The following is a 21,700-nucleotide window of genomic DNA, read 5'->3' as shown; positions in this document are numbered from 1 at the left end:
CACACTGACTACGCGGAACTATGTACACGACACACACAATCATGAGGTTCCCTCCATACCCATACACGTCCATCCGCTCGACACAATTTAAAATGAGACTTATCTGACCAGGTAACATGGTTCCAGTCCCAGTGTCGGTGTTGACGGGCCCAGGCGATGTGGAACACATGTTGATAGCCCCGCAATGGAATCTGCAGCAGTTTGCGGATGGGGTTGCACTTCTATCTCGTTGAATGATTGTCTCCAGTCATCCTTGGTCCCATTCTTGCAGGATCTTTTTCCAGCAGTAGGGATGTCGGAAATTTGATGTTTTACCGGATTCCTGATATTCTCATTACACTCGATATAGTCGTACGGGAAAAGTCCCACTACATCGCTACCTCGGAGATGCTGTGTCCCATCGCTCGTGTGCCGACTGTAACACCACGTTCAAACTCACTTACATCTTGATAACCTCCCACTATAGCAACAGTAACCGATCTAACTGCGCAAGACACTTATTGCCACCGTGTTCTGTCTGTTTACATATCTATCTGAATACGCATTCCTATACCTGTTTCTGTGGCGCTTCATTGTATATTCTGTGTACAAACATGAGATGTAAACTTAGTGGCATGACGTGAAGCTTGTGGCGGCGCGAAAGTTGCACTAGGAAACCACCTTACACAAGGATGTGGCTCAAAAACAAAACCTTAGACTAATTTGCTATGCACTAGTCTACACAGGAAAACACAGAGATATAGTTCACTTCCTTGCACAAACATGTAAAATAAAAGGCTAGACTGAATTAGTGTATATCAAACAAGAGGTACTGCTGATGATACCGCTGCTGGTGCGTTCGCTCGGCTTATCGTCCGCTCAAGAAGGCAAGTACTGAGAGGTGTGAATATTACCAAACCATTAGTTTAATAGATTGTGATTGCTAGGTACTGAATGAATAATTTACAGAAGGCTAGAAAAGCTGATGGAAGCTGACTTAGAAGAAGTTCAGTTTGACTTTGGGAAATATAGGAATATGTAGGCTATTACTGATCCTCCAGTTTACGTTAGGAGACAGACTAAATTAAGGCAAATCTATGTTTATAGTAATTGTTGCAAAAGTAGAGCTGGACAAAGCTTCTGAGAACGCTGACTGGAATATGCTCGTTAAAATTCTGTAGGCAGCAGGTAAAATACAGACAGCGAGAAGGTGTATGTAGACCTTGTACAGTAACCAGATTGCAGTTACAAGAGCTATAAGATATGAAAGGGAAGCAGTAGCTGAAAATAATGTGAAACCGAGATTTAGTCTATAAAAGAAATTATTTACTCTGTACCTGGGGCAAGATGTGCGGGAAAGCAAGGAGACATTTGGAATTGGAATTAAAGCTCAGAGGGAAGAAATGAAAATTTTAAGGTATGCAACAGACATTGTATAGGATTGGTACATAAGTCCGCAGAGTCTAATAAACACAACAGACACCCGTGAAAGAGACTTTTGTTATCAGTAACATATCCTCCTTCACTATTTACAACAGTCCAAAAACGCTGGAGTAACTTTTAGATTCCGAGACAGTAGCAATCACTTAATTTTGAGTCGAAGAACTCGTCAAGCAATGTTCGGAGCGCATTTTCATCCGGAAAGGAAGTTCCTTAAAGACTGTCAGATATCGAGCGGAAAAGGTGAAAATCTGGGGCCGCAAGATCAGGTGAATAAGGTGGGTACGGATGTTGTTCTTGGACTGCGTCTGCAAGATGTCTCAGCAGTGATGGTTACAACTTGGGAAGAGCATTTCGTAGACACCATACCGTCGCTATTCCAGCAGATGCATAACATCATGTTTTGTGGATGCGCGCATGTCTTTGTAAGGGGAGCTGCTGCTGTCTATGGGCTGTCATTCCTTTCTTTTCCTTAATGTTAGGATAAGGTCACCATTTATCGTCACCGGCAACAATACAGGGTAGGAATCGTCGGTGTCGACGACAAGGAAACAGAAATACATATACGAGGTCTGTTAAAAAATTCCGGAGCATTCGTAATTTCTTGTCAGTGGTGTGTTGGAGCGCGGTAGTTTGATATCCCTGCACATTTCTGTGTTTAATGTGTAATTACCGGAAGTTTCAGTGTCGTATGTCAGTAGTGGGAGAAGGATCGTGTCACGACACTCTGCATTCTTAACAAATTTATTCAAGATGACGGCGACGACGATATACAAGGTGGCGGAATGTAGGCTTGGCTACAGTGCACGACATCATCCAAGATGGCGGCTTTTGGCGGGAAAATAGGTCAATTGGGCTACATCCACTAACCTAACCCACAAGAAGAAATTGGCGCAAAATTCAAATTACAAAATGATAATGCCTGCAAAACTTTATTTTTCTTTATTATTATTCATTGTCATTCATTACCATTTATTATTTACTATTAATATTATTATTTATTATTATTGGCATACCTCCACTAGAAAATTCGTGCCAAAGTCTAATTTCAGCACAATAATGTCTGCAAAACCGTACTTCACTCTATTATTATCAGTTATTATTCATTATCGTACATCACTTCTTATTATGTATTTTTATTATGGGTCTACCTCCACTACAAAATTGCGTCAAATTCAAATTTCAGCGCGATAATGTCTCGAAAACTGTACTTCTATTTTTTGATATTTATTATCATTTATTATTATTTATCAAGGTGTCCGATTTTCGCGGCGAGAAAGCCATTTGCGTTACATCCATAACAATATCACAAGTTCAAATCCCAACACCATAATCGATCACACGTACCAAATAGTCCACATCCTATGAACTTTCCCACTCACATGTCTTTTTTCACGGCTAACCTATCAAAATCGCCTCAAATAATACAATGCACTTATAGTAAGCTAAGTCACATACTTTGATTCTGCAGGGGGAAAGGGACTGAAGTCTTTATTTCAAGCAGTAAGGTCATCACTTGTCCTACAGCACAATCAGTACAACATCTGCAAGGTCGCAGCAATGCTCAGTGCAGTCGCCATGATATCTGCACTGCAACTGAATTACTTCAAATCGTCGCCACCCCCTGGCCCCACGGCCAGCGCGCGGGCCGTTGTCTACGGTGGTCACTTGAGGCGGCTGTTCGCGCAATGGACTGGAGGCACGCTGGGGCAAGCCCGCGCTAGCCGCTGGACCAGCGATCGCTCCCATGTCGTAAACGTGTTTTCGCTGGACACACTGGAACTTGCCGGGGTTGACGTCACAACGGTCCCTTGTCCGTTCACCACGTGTTTTCGTCGTCTCTACACGTGTCCCGCCAAAATTGTTTGCCTTTGAGCGGAATCACACAACAGTCGGCAGTTCGCCTGAGAACGTGGTTCGACAAAGAACACCCTGCCACACTTTTCGCGCGAACGTCGTTTTCCTCGACAGGTTCAAACCCGTCCATGCCGATGGTTCGCCACCAGCTACATGCCTTTGTGCCTCCGAGAACGCCGTGCTACATTTTTGGCTCCAAAGTTTGCTCGATAGTGGAACCATCCATGACTGAAACCCAGTACGTTTGGTCGCCAGGAGACCCCCCGCTAAGTTAATTGGCTTTCTCTCTCGCGCGTGTTATGACCGGACACGCGCTGCTCTGCCACCCAACTAACGTCCGACCGCTTATGTCACACACCCTTGATCGCCCCCTCTATACTCACGACGGACATAGTCTTTTGTAAATATGCTAACACCCACATTGCGCATCTAACCTATCAATTACCTAAGTACTTAATTCCATTTCAGTTTTAATCATATTAAATAATTCAATTTACAATTTCATATACGTTTGCAAAGGTGTTCAACTACCTATTTTCAAACACTGTTAGGGGACCAGAGCGCCACCTCTTGCTAGGAACCCTCACCGAGTTGGAATTCTGTCACTAAAGAAACGCCACTTGCGGTTTCGCTACCAACCCAAGAAAATTGCGCGTAAAGAAAGCCCACTTGTACACCTCATCCACCTGAACACCGCTTTCTCCTAGGGTCAGGCGCCAAGTGTTAAATCTCCCACTAAACAAACAACACTTGCCTTTTCACTAACAACCTAAGAAAATTCTTGAAAACGAAGCGTACCACCAGCACCACTTCCTAGAGGGCGGGTGGTAAAAGGACTCCGACCGCACTAGGCTGATGGATGGAGGGAGGAGTGTACTTCATTTATTTGGGAGCCATTTATTTAGGGATGGAGTATTGGTATCACAGAACATACACTCTGGTATGACCCCTCCCCCCACCTCCACAGCAAACAAACCTGCAAACTACTGCTACATTACTCATGTATAACACTCTACATACACGAAAATTCCTGGCCCATTAAAACTGTGTGATGGACCGAGACTAGAACTCGGGACCTTTGCATTTTGCGGGCAAGTGCTCTACCAACTAAGCTACCCAAGTACGACTCGCGCCCCATCCTCACAGCTTCTATTCCGCCAGTACCTCGTCTCTTACTTTTCAAACTTCACAGATGCTCTCCAGCGAAACTTGCAAAACTATGACTCCTGGAAGAAAGGATACTCCGGAGACATGGCTTAGCACAGCCTGGTGTATGTTTCTAGAACGAAATTTTCACTCTACAACGGCGTGTGCACTGATACGAAACTTTCTGGCATGTCTAAGCCATGCCTCCGCAGCTTCCTTTCTTCCAGGAGTGCTAGCTCTGCATTTTTCGCAGGAGAGTTTCTGTTAAGGTTGGAAGGTAAGAGACGAGATACTGGCGGAATTAAAGCGGTGAGGACGGAGCATGAGTCGTGCTTGGATAGCTCAGTTGGTAGAGCACATGCCCACGAAAGGCAAAGGTTCCGATTTAGCGTCTCGGTCCGGCACACAGTTTTAATCCGCCAGGAAGTTTCATATCAGCACACACTCGGCTGTAGAGTGAAAATTTCATTCTCCACAAACACACGCTTGCTAACTGTAAAGAGACAGAAGTCATTGTACATTCTAGAGACATGTGAAGGACATCCAAAAACATTCACTCCCATAGAACCGAACAACTCTTAATTTTTCTAAATAATAATCCACGTAAAATACCTCGCTCCCTAACCGTCAACTTAACAAAATCACACACCTCTCTTTATTCAAACAACTAGAGGTGGACAACACCACCACCCTCTGTATTCGCCAGTCAGTCCACGGTCCAGCTGACTTAGTACACAGGACACTCCACCTGACATCAGAATACGTGGATAGTTTCACATATCTTTTTGAAACGTTTGCATATCATAGGTTTCGAAATATAAGACTGACCTAAAGCAGGTTCTGAACTCCAGTACACGTATCAACACAACCACATCAAACAAGATATTCATTCCAATCCAGGCCTGTAACTAATCTGCACATAAATTTGTCCAGTTGTTTGTTGGCTCACCCACAGTCTGACCAGATTGCCGTTTTTGCGCAAAAACCGCTCAGACTGCACTGTGGTGCTCGGGGATGACGGAAGGGCTGCACTCTATGTATTTGGAGCCCTTTTATTTAGTCATGGAGTATATTTGTCACAAAACACCCACACTGATCTGTCTGTGGACATGTGACACAGCACACAAACAAGTACACAACTCAGAATTTCACCACACAATAGGAAACTGCTCTTAAATAATCCAGTACACAATATCGGCAGACGAGCTCTGTACTCTTACACTCTCCAAATAACGCACAGCACAGTGCACAGACATGCTCGCAAAATAATGCAACAGACGCGCCAAGACACCCTCACCCAATACCCTGCTACAGCTGCAAAGCCGACCAAAAGTTTCTGCTCCGTCTCCCCCAAGCATGACCTCCTCACAGTCGCATTCGCGCTAACACCGGAGAAATTCATATCATCTATGCGCCTTAGATTACGCTCCAAGGGAGGCCACGAGCCTGTGCGGTCAGCAGCTGGGGAATGTGGGGGGGGGGGGGGGGTTGGGGGGGAAGGGTTCCAGTGCCTCCAGCCAAGTTACTGCTTCCGCGCGCTCGAGACAGCCGATCTGACACATTGTGAAACCTGTATTGTTGTTCTCATGCATACCGCCGGCGTCTCAGGTCAACACCTGCCTGCATGTCCCATGTCTATTGTCAGAATAGCCCATTGCTCATAGACACACACTATTAACGCCGCCGGGAAAACACTTACTACTTTCTGCAAGCGAGATGGTGACGGAAAACCAATCACTCTGAACTGTGCTGCAGGGGCGTGTATTGAGTGACAGCATTCTATTTACTTTTTCAAACAACTTATTTAACCGTGCAGTATATCTATTACACTATCACAAAACACCCACCCAGCTGTGCCCTGGGCCATATTGCACAGCCCACCGACATGCATCCAACTTATAATTTCAGTACACACTATAGCAAACTGCTACTAAATAATTCTTCACACTGAAGTGTATATACGCTAAGTACTCGTAAACTATCCAAATAACGCATAGCAGATCCTGCAGATTCGCTAGCAAAATATCTTAGCAGACGTGCGCAGGTACCGCCCCCCCCCCCCCCCTCCCTCCACACCCTGTCCACAGGATCGTGAGGTCACGCTTCCGTCTGATTTCAGACCGCGCACAGCCCCTGCTCGGCTTGCACAAGCGTGAGTTGGCGCGGTAGACGCGCTGGTCAGCTGTCCAAGCACACACCGACGTCCGTTCACGACCGCGATCCGCCACAACCCCATGCGGCGACCCCCGAATGCAGGTGTAAGTCTACTTTATATCAACGTAACGTAATCCCAAATGACAGCCTCCATACGCTAGACTCATTCTAGCAGCAGCACATGTCTTTACCTCCTATGACACATTGCATATTGCTCGTGACACGAGATACACGGTCTTTTAAGTAATCATTACACATTCCTGCTCTCGCCTCGTCGCGTGATTAGCCATCTAAAATGTTCTCAACATTATCCTTACTTTACAATATTCTTTTTTTTTAAAAAAAAAAAAAGATCTAAATTACTGCTCCCACCGCACGTAACCGCATACCCGTCCCACCATCAACATACGCAAACGTCCTCAACCCTATCTTGACGCTCATAAACCACCCCAAAAACCATGTCCATCAATCAATTTACTATTATCATCCCCTCTTTTTGAATTAAAAACGTAGCCTCTGTCTAAACACAAATCAACTCATCTTTCTTGCACTTTCTACCGTAAAATAGCTGCAAGTTTTAGCGTGAGACTTTTCGTGTCTCAGTTGTGTTGCAAAGTTTAAATACATTTCCCCATCACAAAAAGTATAACGTTTCTCATTGGATAGACAGAATTTTTGTGGGCGGAGCTTAAGGTTAACATTGAGACCCTGATTGGTCAGATGAAAACACAGCCAGATTGTTTTTTTAAACCAGCTTCAGTAAATTGTAGTAAGGAGAAGTTAGAACAGAGTTGCTTCCGACACGGCGACATGTGAGGAGCTGCGCCGCCCTGACGCTGCCTAAACAACGACAAGGTAATAAACGCACGTGATGCCGCATTTTTGAGCGCATGAAGCTTCACTCACAACTCCAGAAATCTGATCTGTTACACCTCCTTTTTGCGTAATAATAGCGTTGATCGTCAATTAAAGTTCATGGTGTTCACATTTGCCACTTGAAGTAAAAATCTGAAAGTCGATGATTTTTCTGTTATATAGTTATTGAGAAGCCACATCAGCCACTGTAATTTACAACAAGTTAGATAAGTAATTAAAGATAATTGAGGGTCACTGTAGACCATGTTTATGGTTTTCTCTTTTGTGAAACTTAATTTAAACCTAGATTATAGATGTGATATGGCATAGGTCATCCTTCGATCCATTGTAGAACTTGGAAACCCATTCAGGGAAAATTGGTACACATTTCTGTTGAATGCAGTTGGTTTTTACCATCCTGTATGAAACCATTTCCTTTCATCAACAGTGCAATTTATAAACAATGTTTTGTTAGTAGAATAAAATTTCCAATGGTAAACTTAACTGATTTTTCGACGTTATTTTACCAGCTAACTAAAAATTGGAAAGCCTTGAACCCCTTCCACTAAATTTAGTTAGTATTAAGATTCTTTTACAGGGAGTTCAGTGAAGCTGACTCTGAAATCATTAAGTATTTGGTTATATCATCGCTAGTCTCACTGAACTCTTCTGAACTCTACATGTCATGTGTGGTCTGACGTCTCCTTACCAGCAACAGATCCCAGGTTCAAACTAGTCAATTCCCTCAAAAACACTCTGAGTGTCGTTGCCCAAAAGTAGTAGGGGGACACGATATAGAACAACAGACAACATGCAGAATGTTAAACTTCCATCATGCATTACATTTCATCCATTCACCATACACATTCAATGAACACATAACATCATTCAACAACTATCAATTGCTCTTATCTAATAACTCATCCCACATGTCTGGGGGCAAGGTCACCCCTTTCTTTCTCTCTCTCTTTCTTTCTTTCTTTCTTTCAGCATGACGGAGCTATTTTTTACTGTGGTAGCTGAATTGCGCTATCAATTTAATGTCCCCAATCGTGAAACAAATCGTGAAGCAACTCTGTCCTAACTTCTCCTTACTACAATTTACTGAAGTTGGTTTAAAAAAACAATCTGGTTGTGTTTTCATCTGACCAATCAGGGTCTCAATGTTAACCTTAAGCTCCGCCCACAAAAATTCTGTCTATGCAATGACAAACGTTATGCTTTTTGTGATGGGGCAATGTTTTTAAACTTTGAAACATAACAGAGACACGAAAAGTCTCACGCTAAAACTTGCAGCTATTTTACGGTAGAAAGTGCAAGAAAGATGAGTAGATTGCTGTTTAGATAGAGGCTACGTTTTTAATTCGAAAAGAGGGGACGAGAATGGTAAATTGATTGAGGGACATGGCTTGTGGGGTGATTTATTAGCGTCAAGACAGGGATGTGGACGTTTGCGTATATTGGTGGTGGGACAGGTGTGAGGTTAGGTGCGGTGGGAGGAGTAAATTAGATCTTATTTTTAAAAAAAAAAATGTTGTAAAGTAAGGATAATATTGAAAAGGTTTTATATGGCTTATCACGCGAGGAGCCGACGGCAGGGATGTGTAGTTATGATTACTTAAAGGGCCGTGTATCTCGTGTCAGGAGCAAAATGCAATGTGTCATAGGAGGTAAAGACATGTGCTGCTGCTACAATGAGTCTAGCATATGGAGGCTGTCATTTGGGATTACGTTACGTTGACATAAAGTAGACTTACACCTGCATTCGGTGGTCGCCGCTTGGGGTTGTGGCGGATCGCGGTCGTGAACGGACGTCGGTGTGTGCTTGGACAGCTGACCAGCGCGTCTACCGCGCCAACTCACGCTTGTGCAAGCCGAGCAGGGGCTGTGCGCGGTCTGAAATCAGACGGAAGCGTGACCTCACGATCCTGTGGACAGGGTGTGGAGGGAGGGGGGGGGGGGGGGCGGTACCTGCGCACGTCTGCTAAGATATTTTGCGAGCGAATCTGCAGGCTCTGCTATGCGTTATTTGGATAGTTTACGAGTACTGAGCGTATCTACACATCAGTATGAAGAATTATTTAGTAGCAGTTTGCTATAGTGTGTACTGAAATTATAAGTTCGGTGCATGTCGGTGGGCTGTGCAACATGGCCCAGGGCACATCTGGGTGGGTGTTTTGTGATAGTGTGATAGATATACTGTATGGTTCAATAAGTTGTTTGAAAAAGGAAATAGAATGCTGTCACTCAATACACGCCCCTGCAGCACAGATCAGAGTGATTGGTTTTCCGTCACCAAGTCGGTTGCAGGCGAGTAGTAAGTGTTTTCGCGGCGGCGTTAGACTTTGGGACATGAAGGCAGGTGTAGAACTGAGACGCCGGCGGTTTGCATGAGAAGAACAATACAGCTTTCACATTGTGTGAGAGGATAGTGCCGTTTCTGGACGGCTGTCTCGAACGCGCGGAAGCTGAACTTGGCTGGAGGCACTGGAACCCCTCCCCCCCAACTCCCTCCCCCTCCCCAGCTGCTGACCGCACACGCTCGTGGCCTCCCTTGGAGCGTAATCTAAGGCGCGTACGTGATATGAATTTCTCCGGTGTTAGCGCGAATGCGACTGTGAGGAGGTCATATTTGGGGGAGACGTAGCAGAGACTTTTGGTCGGCTTGGCAGCAGCATTCAGCGTATTGGGTGACGGTGTCTGGGCACGTCTGTTGCATTATTTTGCGACGATGTCTGTGCACTGTGCTGTGCATTATTTGGAGAGTGTAAGAGTACAGAGCTCGTCTGCCGATATTGTGTACTGGATTATTTAAGAGCAGTTTCCTATTGTGTGGTGAAATTCTGAGTTGTGTACTTGTTTGTGTGCTGTGTCACATGACCACAGACAGATCAGTGTGGGTGTTTTGTGACAAATATACTCCATGACTAAATAAAAGGGCTCCAAGTACATAAAGTGCAGCCCTTCCGTCATCCCCGAGCACCACAGTGCAGTCTGAGCGGTTTTTGCGCAAAAACGGCAATCTGGTCAGACTGTGAGTGAGTCAACAAACAACTGGATAAATTTATGTGCAGATTAGTTACAGGCCTGGATTGGAATGAATATCTTGTTTGATGTGGTTGTGTTGATACGTGTACTGGAGTTCAGAACCTGCTTTAGGTCAGTCTTACATTTCGAAACCTATGATATGCAAACGTTTCAAAAAGATATGTGAAACTATCCACGTATTCTGACGTCAGGTGGAGTGTCCTGTGTACTAAGCCAGCTGGACCGTGGACTGACTGGCGAATACAGAGGGTGGTGGTGTTGTCTACCTCTAGTTGTTTGAATAAAGAGAGGTGTGTGCTTTTGAAAAATTGACGATTAAGGAGCGAGGTATTTTACATGGATTATTATTTAGAAAAATTAAGAGTTGTTCGGTTCTATGGGAGTGAATGTTTTTGGGTATGCTTCACATGTCTCTAGAATGTGCAATGACTTCTTTGTCTCTTTACAATTAGCAAGCGTGTGTGTAGAGAATGAAATTTTCACTCTACAGCCGAGTGTGTGCTGATATTCATTATCAGCGGATTAAAACTGTGTGCCGGACCGAGACGCAAAACCGGAAACTTTGCCTTTCGTGGGCATGTGCTCTACCAACTCAGCTATCCAAGCACGACTCGTGCTCCGGCCTCACAGCTTTAATTCCGCCAGTACCTCGTCTCCTACCTTCCAAACTTGACAGAAGCTCACCTGCGAAACTTGCAGAACTACCACTCATGGAAGAAAGAATACTGTGGAGACATGGCTTAGACATGCTAGGAAGTTTCGTATCAGTGTACACTCCGCTGTAGAGTGAAAATTTCGTTCTAGAAACATACACCAGGCTGTGGCTAAGCCATGTCTCCGCAGTATCCTTTCTTCCAGGAGTCATAGTTCTGCAAGTTTCGCTGGAGAGCTTCTGTGAAGTTTGAAAAGTAGGAGACAAGGTACTGGCTGAATTAAAGCTGTGAGGATGGGGCGCGAGTCGTACTTGGGTAGCTCAGTTGATAGAGCACTTGCCCGCAAAATGCAAAGGTCCCGAGTTCTAGTCTCGGTCAATCACACAGTTTTTATGGGCCATGAAGTTTCGTGTGTGTAGAGTGTTATACGTGAGTAATGTAGCAGTAGTTTGCAGGTCTGTATTCTGTGGAGGGGGGGGGGGGGGGGTGAGAGTTGGCATGTCAGAGTGTGTGTTCTGTGATACATATGCTCCATCCCTAAATAAATTGCTGCCAAATAAATAAAGTACACTTGTTCCTCCATCCATCAGCCTATTGTGGTCTGAGTCCTTTTACCACCCACCCCTTAGGAAGTGGTGGTGGTGGTATGCTTCGTGTTCAGTAATTTTCTTAGGTTTGTAGTGAAGAGGCAAGTGCTGTTTGTTAAGTTGGAGATTTAACACTTGGCGCCTGACCCTAGGAGAAAGCGGTGTTCAGGTGGATGAGGTGTACAAGTGGGCTTTCTTTACGCGCAATTTTCTTGGGTTGGTAGCGAAACCGCAAGTGACGTTTCTTTAGTGACAGAATTCCAACTCGGTGAGGGTTCCTAGGAAGAGGTGGCGGTCTGGTCCTCTAAAAGTGTTTGAAAATAGGTAGTTGGACCCCTTAGCAAACGTATATGAAATTGTAAATTGAATGTTTTAATATGATTAAAACTGAAATGGCATTAAGTACTTAGGTAATTGATAGGTTAGATGCGCCGTGGGGCCAGGGGGTGGCGACGATTTGAACTAATTCAGTTGCAGTGCAGATATCATGGCGACTGCACTGAGCATTGCTGCGATCTTGCAGATGTTGTACTGATTGTGCTGTAGGACAAGTGATGACCTTACTGCTTGAAGTAAAGACTTCAGTCCCTTTCCCCCTGCAGAATCAAAGTATGTGACTTAGCTTACTATAAGTTCATTTTATTATTTGAGGCGATTTTGATAGGTTAGCCGTGAAAAAAGACATGTGAGTGGGAAAGTTCATAGGATGTGGACTATTTGGTACGTGTGATCGATTATGGTGTTGGGATTTGAACTTGTGATATTGTTATGGATGTAACGCAAATGGCTTTCTCGCCGCGAAAATCGGACACCTTGATAAATAATAATAAATGATAATCAATAACAAAAAATAGAAGTTTCTAGTGGAGGTAGACCAATAATAACAATACATAATAATAAACGATGGATGATAATGAATAATAATCAATACTAATTGAGAGAAACCCGGTTTTGCAGCCATTATCGTGCTGGAATTTGAATTTGGCGCGAATTTGGAGGTAGGCCAATAATAATAAATCATAAATGATAATGAATGATAATGAATAAAAATAATAAATGATAATGAATAATAATAAAGAAAAATAAGGTTTTTCAGGCATTATCTTGTTTCAATTTGAATTTGGCACGAATTTCTTCTGGAGGGTTAGGTTAGTGGATGTAGCCCAATTGAACAATTTTCCCGCCAAAATTCAAATATTCCCGCCATCTTTTCTGGGGTTTAGATTAGTGGCCAATTTTCCTAACAAAAGCCGCCACGTTGGATGACGACATGCGCTGTTGCCAAGTCTACATGCCCCCGTCTTTGATGTCGTCATCGCCGCCTCCTTGAATAAATTTAGCAACAATGCAGGGTGTCGTGACACGAATCTTGTCCCACTGCTTATGTCTGTTGGTTATTATTCAGTGCTGTATTAAGTAGAACGTTGTGTCACACGGTTTGAGAATTTCGGGACGGCAGAATTAGAGGAGCAACGCGTATGCATTAAATTTTGCTTGAAATTGAAAAAAATGGTTCAAATGGCTCTGAGCACTATGGGACTCAACTGCTGTGGTCATTAGTCCCCTAGAACTTAGAACTACTTAAACCTAACTAACCTAAGGACATCACACACATCCATGCCCGAGGCAGGATTCGAACCTGCGACCGTAGCAGTCGCACGGTTCCGGACTGCGCGCCTAGAACCGCGAGACCACCGCGGCCGGCCGCTTGAAATTGAAGAAAAGTTTTACAGAGACACACCAAATGATGCAGAAGGCCTACGGTGATGAGTGATAAGGCTATACTCCATGTTATGAATGGTTCACACGGTTTTAAAATGGCCGGACGGAAAGTTAAAGACGTTCCTCGTTCTGGATGCCCTTCGACATCCAGCCACACCTCGCAATCTGTGAGGAGCTTTTGGATTACGCAAATGAGAGCGGTGTTCTTTCTGAGAATAATAACTGATGATGATACATGGATCTACGGTTATGATGTTGAGGTCTGCAGAATGGTTCGGAAAAGGTTCTCCAAGACCAACTAAAGGTCGCCATGATAGGTCAAATTTCAAAGTCGTGCTGACAGTATTTTTTGCCGTTGAAATATTAGTTCATCGTGAAGTCATGCCACAGGGACAAAATATTAACCGATCATACTATCAGGACGTGTGGCGACGCCTTAGAGAAAATGTGAGAAGGAAACAGCCTAAGATGTGGCAAGACAATTTATGGCTCTTGCATAACAATATCGCACCAGCACATTCCCTCTTGATGCTTGACTATTGCACTAAAAATTAAATTATTGTGAGTCTGATCCTATGTACTATCCAGACATGGCCCTTTCGGACTTCTTTTCAGAGTTGAAAACCCCATAGAAAGGACGACGATTTGCGATGATACACGAGATAAAAGAAAATTCGCTGATGACGCTTCGAAGGATCCAAGACTGCTTCCGGAAGGGGAAACGGCGTTGCAAGCGGTGTATCAATCGTAGAGGAGAGTATTTCGAAGAATACCATGTACGATAAGTAAAAATTTTGGGGACAATGTTCAGAATTTTTTTTAACAGAGCTCGTATGGCCACCAGTTGATTTTTTTTTTCTTTGTTAGTTTGCTTGGAGAATGCAGTACGCATACATTCGGTTTTTGACCCTTCCCCACTGCATGCATATCTCTCACGGTGGGATTTCATCAAATTTGCCAGTTCTCGAGTACAATGTCGTGGACCATTGTGGATTAATGCGTTTAAACATTCTTCATGAAACCCTGGAGGCCTTCCTGAACGTGGAGAGTCACTAATGTCAAAATGCACAAATCCAATACCTGACTCGGAGTTTTTTGCATTGTGAGGTATAAAAGTATAGTGTACAGTGTGAGAAAATGACCGACGTTCGGAAGTTACTAACTCCTTAAATGCGAATGCAAACCGAAAATATGCTACTTGTGACGAAATGTCACAAAGAAAAAGGTGGAACACGGTCAGGTATCTCTGTTACAAATCCCAGAAATTGTACAGAGGGAGAAATATAGATCCAGCTAGTACGTCTGCAAGCTTCATGTGCTTTGGTGTACTATTTCTGACGTCTGATATTTGTAAAAGTGGAGATTTATGATTCAATAGATTTTACTGGTTCTTGTGTAAACTGACGAAAAATATAATTTCAAGAAAGACATAGATGGTGTAACGAGAACACTTCGATTGGACTGGTTGTCGTTATATCCATGGTTGGTATAAATACAGTACTTAAAAGTGTGCTTTGTAAGTTGTCCTGCTTCTCTGGCCAAGTATTACACATGACAGCCATCATAGCGTATTTATAAACCATCCATTCGCCAACTTCAAAAAATGTTTCAAGCTTCTGTAAAAGTAAGTGATTCCGGATAGCACAAAGATGTAGATGATTTTTTTTTCTTTATTGTGAATTCATTCCCCTGCACCGTATGGGCAGGGGAGGGCTGTCAGAGGCACAATCCGCCGCTCTTCAGCCGAGTGACACTACAACTAAAACAGGAATAAAATGATACATACATAAGGAGATAAAAAAGGGGAACATAAAACAGAGTAAGGGGAGGAAATGGAGGTAAAATATATATTGACATGGAGACATTCAAGGGAGACAGTCAAAAAAAGTCTCCAGAAAGTTAAAAAACACAGTTGCAGATTCTTAAAACACAGAGAAGACATTGAATGGGCAGGCACAGGTTAAAAGTCGGCCACAGTAGTAAAAATACTCTGGAACAACACACTTAAAACCCACTTGGAGCACACACGATGAACAATAAAACTGTCAGGCTGGACCTGCCGAGGGAAAAGGTCAGAGAGTATGGAAAAGGGGGGGGGGAGAGCATGGGGCAGCTGGGGAAACGGCGGGATGAAGAGAGGAGGGGCATCAGTGAGTTCATGAAGAGGCAGGAGACATAAGGGGCGGGAGCGGAAGAGGGAAGGCAAGGCAGGAGGGAGCGCAGAGACACTGGAAGGAGGCACAAGAGATGGAGGGGAAGTAAGAGGGGGAAGCCGCTCAGGAGGAGGGAGGGGAAGGAAAGGGAGCCCAGAGGAGGAGGAAGGAAGAAGGCGTTAGAGTTGGTAGGAAGGTTAGATGTCAGGGCGAAGCTCATCATCCAGGAGGGGTAGACGGTGGAAGTTGTGTTGGGAAAGGAGATGGAGGGTGTGGAGATGGAGAGAGGGTGGGATGCAACGGTAAAGGGGCGGCAACTGGTTGTGGGTGGAGAGGATGGGAGAAACCAGGGAGTGAGAGGGATCAAGGCGGTGGAAAATATATAGTGTGTGGATGTGTTCAAGGAAAAGGAGAAGGTGGGGGAAGGGGATGAGGTCGTAAAGGATGCTTGTGGGGGATGGAAGATGGATGCGGAGGGCGAGGCAGAGCGCATGGCGTTCGAAGATTTGGAGGGCTTTATAGAACCGGGGAGGGGCGGAAATCCAAGCAACGCTGGCATAACAGGGGATGGGGCAGATCAAGGATTTGTAGGTGTGAAGGATGGTGGAAGGATGCAGACCCCACGTCCGGGCAGCAGGAGTTTCAGGAGGTGGAGGCGGTTGTGAGCTTTGTTGTGGATGGTAAGAAAATGGGGAGTCCAGGTGAGGTGGCGGTCGAGTGTGAGGCCAAGGTATTTGAGGGTAGGAGTGAGGTGGATAGGATGGCCATAAATGGTGAGGTAGAAATCATGGAGGCAAAAGGAGCGGGTGGTGCAGCCTATGATGATCGCCTGGGTATTGGAGGGATTAACACGGAGGAACCACTGGTTGCACCAAGCGGTGAATTGGTCAAGGTGGGTTTGGAGGGTACGTTGGGACCGTTGAAGGGTAGGATAAATGGCTAGGAAGGCGGTGTCATTATCGAACTGGAGAAGATTAACACGAGGAGGAGGTTTGCCCATATCAGCAGTGTACAGGAGATAGAGGAGAGGGGAAAGGACAGAACCTTGGGGCACACTGGCAGAAGGGTAGAAAGTACGGGAGTTGGAATTGTGGATAGTCACATAGGAGGGACGATGGGAAAGGAAGGAAGCAACGAGTCGGACGAAGTTGATGGGGAGAGCATAAGTCTGAAGTTTGAATAGGAGCCTGGGATGCCAGACGCGGCCATAGGCGTTCTGGAGATCAAGGGAAACAAAGATAGCGGAGTGACTGGAGTTAAGTTGGAGGGAAAGAAGACTGGTAAGGTTAAGAAGCTGGTCGTCTGCGGAGAAGGAAGGCTGGAAGCCACATTGGGTAAGAGGAAGGAGGCGGTGCTGGTTAAGGTGGCGGTGAATACGGTGAGAGAGGATGGCCTCGAAGACCTTACTGAACACGGAGGTGAGGGAGATTGGACGATAGGAAGAGGTGGCGGTGAATACGGTGAGAGAGGATGGCCTCGAAGACCTTACTGAATACGGAGGTGAGGCAGATTGGACGATAGGAAGAGGGGGTTTGTTAGGTTTAGTTAACAGCAGGACAATGGAAGTCTTCCACAGGTGAGGGTAAAATCCAGTGGAGAGGAGGACATTGTACAGGGTAGCAATGACAGACAGGAAGGATGGAGGGGATTCCTTGAGGTGATGGTAGGTGATGCCATCATGACCAGGGGCGCTGTTGCGTTTGGAGCGGAGGACAAGTGTGACGTCTTGTGTGATTATGGGAGTGTTAATGTCTGAGTGGGGTAACCGATCCAAGTACTGGAAGCTAGGGGCGAGTGGGGGGACACAGGTGTCAGTGCGGTCAAGGACGGTGGGGAAGAGGGAGTAATCAAAATGGGGATCGTCAGGAATGGAGAAGACCTCAGATAGGAGGGAAGCAAAATGGTTATCCTTACTGAGGTTGTCAGGAAAGGGTCAATCGTCATGGAGTATGGGGAAATGCGGGGTGGGATGGCTACCAGTAAGGCGGTGAAAGGCTGACCAGTACTTGGAGGAGCTGACAGGGAGGGTGGAGTTGAGGCGTTGCATGTCTGGCGCCAGTCCCGGCGTTTCTTTGCTGTAAGGAGGTTCCGGATATGTCGTTCTTTTAATTATGAATGTAGAGCAATCTGTCAGTGAGAACCTTGCGAAATTCGTAGTGACTAATTGCCCTAAATTGAAATCAGATATTTCTTGAGTATTGTTTAGTGCATTTCCATCCTGACTTGTCTTTCAAAGGCAAAAGAAGTTCAGGTTCTGTTTCCGATGACTTACTGCAATTTAGCGCAGAGCCACGTATCCAAATATTAGGCAAACAACTAGAATTTGCATTTAAAAATGCAAACTACAGTTCTTTTCTAACCCAAAATGATTTAGATAATGAAACAAAATGTACAATTTTATGTTACGCGTTGTCGTATAAGTGGTGCGTGTGTGGGAATACGATACATAGTTTCGACATAAATCGATTTCTAAATCGATGTTGAAGCCTGTCGTTGTGGTTCGAAAGCGTAAAATGTGGAAAATATTATACATGCGGAATTCTTAAAGTCAGAAAAACTAATAATTGAGAGAATAGGGCTGACGATGTAATCCGCCGAAAATAATGTAAATGGCAGGAAAAACTGGCAATGTAAAAATATGTTTTTCTCTTATTATAGTGCTGGTGATTGTAATTCTTAATTTTCCCGTAAACTGCCTTTTATTCGGTTGTATACTAGTACAATAAGACACATGATTAATCTTACCAGTTTGGCAATACATAAAAAGAACGTACCCAGTTAGCTTGTTTACGCTTATAGCGTTGAACACTTAACCAATAGGAGAAAATGATGAGCAGGCGACAGTATTATGCCTCCTGAGCATTTCTAAATCACGTATACGAGGAAAGTCTGCTGACTCCCCTATCTTTATAGGGTGCTATTTGAACTACTAGTTCGGATCAAGCGTTGCTACGACAATAGAACTGCAAATTATGTTCCGCTTACGATCCGTTTTGAACCACCAGTGCACTGCAGTGGCAGTTCGCTAATTACGTCAACTGCAGCAGCAAGCGTATTGTCTGTGCGTTTCAGAGTTATTTTACTCTGTTTTAGTTGTCACGGTTAAAGCTAAATTTTAACTGTTTCGGAGGGGGCTTTTCTTGTTTTGTAATTACCACGTCCAATTCAAATTGCCACCCGTGAGTTACACAATAACTTTGTTGCGCTATTCTACTACGATCCGCTTATTGCCTAATATGGCTGACGGCAAACCGTATTGTATCATAACTTACTGTTACTGTTTTGAAATGTCTGAGGCATTCTGCGACCGTATGATGATTTTTTTTTCTTGTGATCTGGATGCACCCCCCCCCCTTCCCACCCGGTTTTTCAACATCGAATGCAGTAGATTTCTATTCGTGGCTCTAGAGATGTGTACCTACTTCTGTAATCCTAGTGACAACACATCCCACTGGCGATAATAATCTAGTTCGGTTCATTGTATCACATGCCTCATATCCTCATTATATCTTTACATCATGTTTCGCTCCATTTTCTGTGCAGCTCAATCTCAATGACTAAGAACAATGAGGACTTACTTTCTCATCCATTGCGTTGTTGCAGTTATTACATTTATCATAAAGCTCAAATACTACCATGCTCTTCGAATCTGAGACGCACGGCCATACAATTAGAAATATTAGAGTATACAGACGTTATTTGTCAATGTGGCGATGTCTAGTTTTGTCCCTGACATGTTGAGATTACTGTGAGCAGCGAAAACAGATGTTGGTGTCGTGTACCGTTCTCCTACATAGCCTACACAGACGGAATGTAGTCAGAAAGAGGCTTGTTAATTTCGTCTTGACAGTTTTGGATTGTAAGTCTCATCTGGTACCCATGCGCACCCAGTATCTTCAAATCAAACGGCCCTAAGCACTATGGGACTTAACATCTGAGGTCATCGGTCCCCTAGACTTAGAACTACATACACCTAACTAACCTAAGGACATCACACACATCCATGCCCGCGGCAGAATTCGAACCTGTGATCGTAGCAGCAGCACGGTTCAGCACTGAAGCGCCTAAAACCGCTCGACCAGAGCGGCCGGCCTCGATCACTGCGGAATGGTCATTTCACAAGGGAGATACACATTCTCCAGAATAAAATTAACCTTACCATTCTGTGCACGCTAGTTGACAATAGCAATCAAATGTTTACTGTTAGATATTTACATGTATGGGTGCGAAGTCTAGGCATTTTTATTTATTTATTTATATTTCTTTTCGAAGTTACGGAAAGTTATGTCATGCAACTAGGAGAGTGCTGCGATTATGACTGCACTAAATTTTGTAAGTTTCGAATGGTGGTATACCTGAGCCACTATCTTAGTGATCGTTAGGCAGGAATGGATTAAGACGCGTACATAAAGTGTTGAAAAGTTTTGTGCGAAATGGGAACTTGCGACCAAGATACAAACTTAATTGTGGGAGGATTCATCTGTTTCTAACAACTACACTCCTGGAAATGGAAAAAAGAACACATTGACACCGGTGTGTCAGACCCACCATACTTGCTCCGGACACTGCGAGAGGGCTGTACAAGCAATGATGACACGCACGTCACAGCGGACACACCAGGAACCGCGGTGTTGGCCTTCGAATGGCGTTAGCTGCGCAGCATTTGTGCACCGCCGCCGTCAGTGTCAGCCAGTTTGCCGTGGCATACGGAGCTCCATCGCAGTCTTTAACACTGGTAGCATGCCGCGACAGCGTGGACGTGAACCGTATGTGCAGTTGACCGACTTTGAGCGAGGACGTATAGTGGGCATGCGGGAGGCCGGGTGGACGTACCGCCGAATTGCTCAACACGTGGGGCGTGAGGTCTCCACAGTACATCGATGTTGTCGCCAGTGGTCGGCGGAAGGTGCACGTGCCCGTCGGCCTGGGACCGGACCGCAGCGGCGCACGGATGCACGCCAAGACCGTAGGATCCTACGTAGTGCCGTAGGGGACCGCACCGCCACTTCCCAGCAAATTAGGGACACTGTTGCTCCTGGGGTATCGGCGAGGACCATTCGCAACCGTCTCCATGAAGCTGGGCTACGGTCCCGCACACCGTTAGGCCGTCTTCCGCTCACGCCCCAACATCGTGCAGCCCGCCTCCAGTGGTGTCGCGACAGGCGTGAATGGAGGGACGAATGGAGACGTGTCGTCTTCAGCGATGAGAGTCGCTTCTGCCTTGGTGCCAATGATGGTCGTATGCATGTTTGGCGCCGTGCAGGTGAGCGCCACAATCAGGACTGCATACGACCTAGGGCACACAGGGCCAACACCCGGCATCATGGTGTGGGGAGCAATGTCTTACACTGGCCGTACACCTCTGGTGATCGTCGAGAGGACACTGAATAGTGCACGGTACATCCAAACCGTCATCGAACCAATCGTTCTACCATTTCTAGACCAGCAAGGGAACTTGCTGTTCCAACAGGACAATGCACGTCCGCATGTATCCTGTGCCACCCAACGTGCTCTAGAAGGTGTAAGTCAACTACCCTGGCCAGCAAGATCTCCAGATCTGTCCCCCATTGAGCATGTTTGGGACTGGATGAAGCGTCGTCTCACGCGGTCTGCATGTCCAGCATGGACGCTGGTCCAACTGAGGCGCCAGGTGGAAATGGCATGGCAAGCCGTTCCACAGGACTACATCCAGCATCTCTACGATCGTCTCCATGGGAGAATAGCAGCCTGCATTGCTGTGAAAGGTGGATATACACTGTACTAGTGGTTCTGTCAGTGTGATCATGTGATGTAACTGACCCCAGGAATGTGTCAATAAAGTTTCCCCATCCTGGGACAATAAATTCACGGTGTTCTTATTTCAATTTCCAGGAGTGTATTACCAGTGATTTCGCAAGTATTGGTAGGCGAGCCGCAAATTTAGCATTCACAAAAAATCGATCATGGTATCGTCCGTGGTTAGTGGTAGAAGAAGTTCATGATATAGTATTTGTAAGATAGTGTCATTTCAAATAAATGACACTACCAAGCCCTGAAAAGCTGCGTATGAAGCGCGAGAATAATCCAGTAACCGAGTACATCGTAAGTTGAATCAAGTGGTCGTAGT

Source organism: Schistocerca gregaria, chromosome 3 (assembly GCF_023897955.1).
Source record: "Schistocerca gregaria isolate iqSchGreg1 chromosome 3, iqSchGreg1.2, whole genome shotgun sequence".
Lineage (NCBI taxonomy): Eukaryota > Metazoa > Arthropoda > Insecta > Orthoptera > Acrididae > Schistocerca > Schistocerca gregaria.
This window is presented reverse-complemented; position numbering follows the sequence as displayed.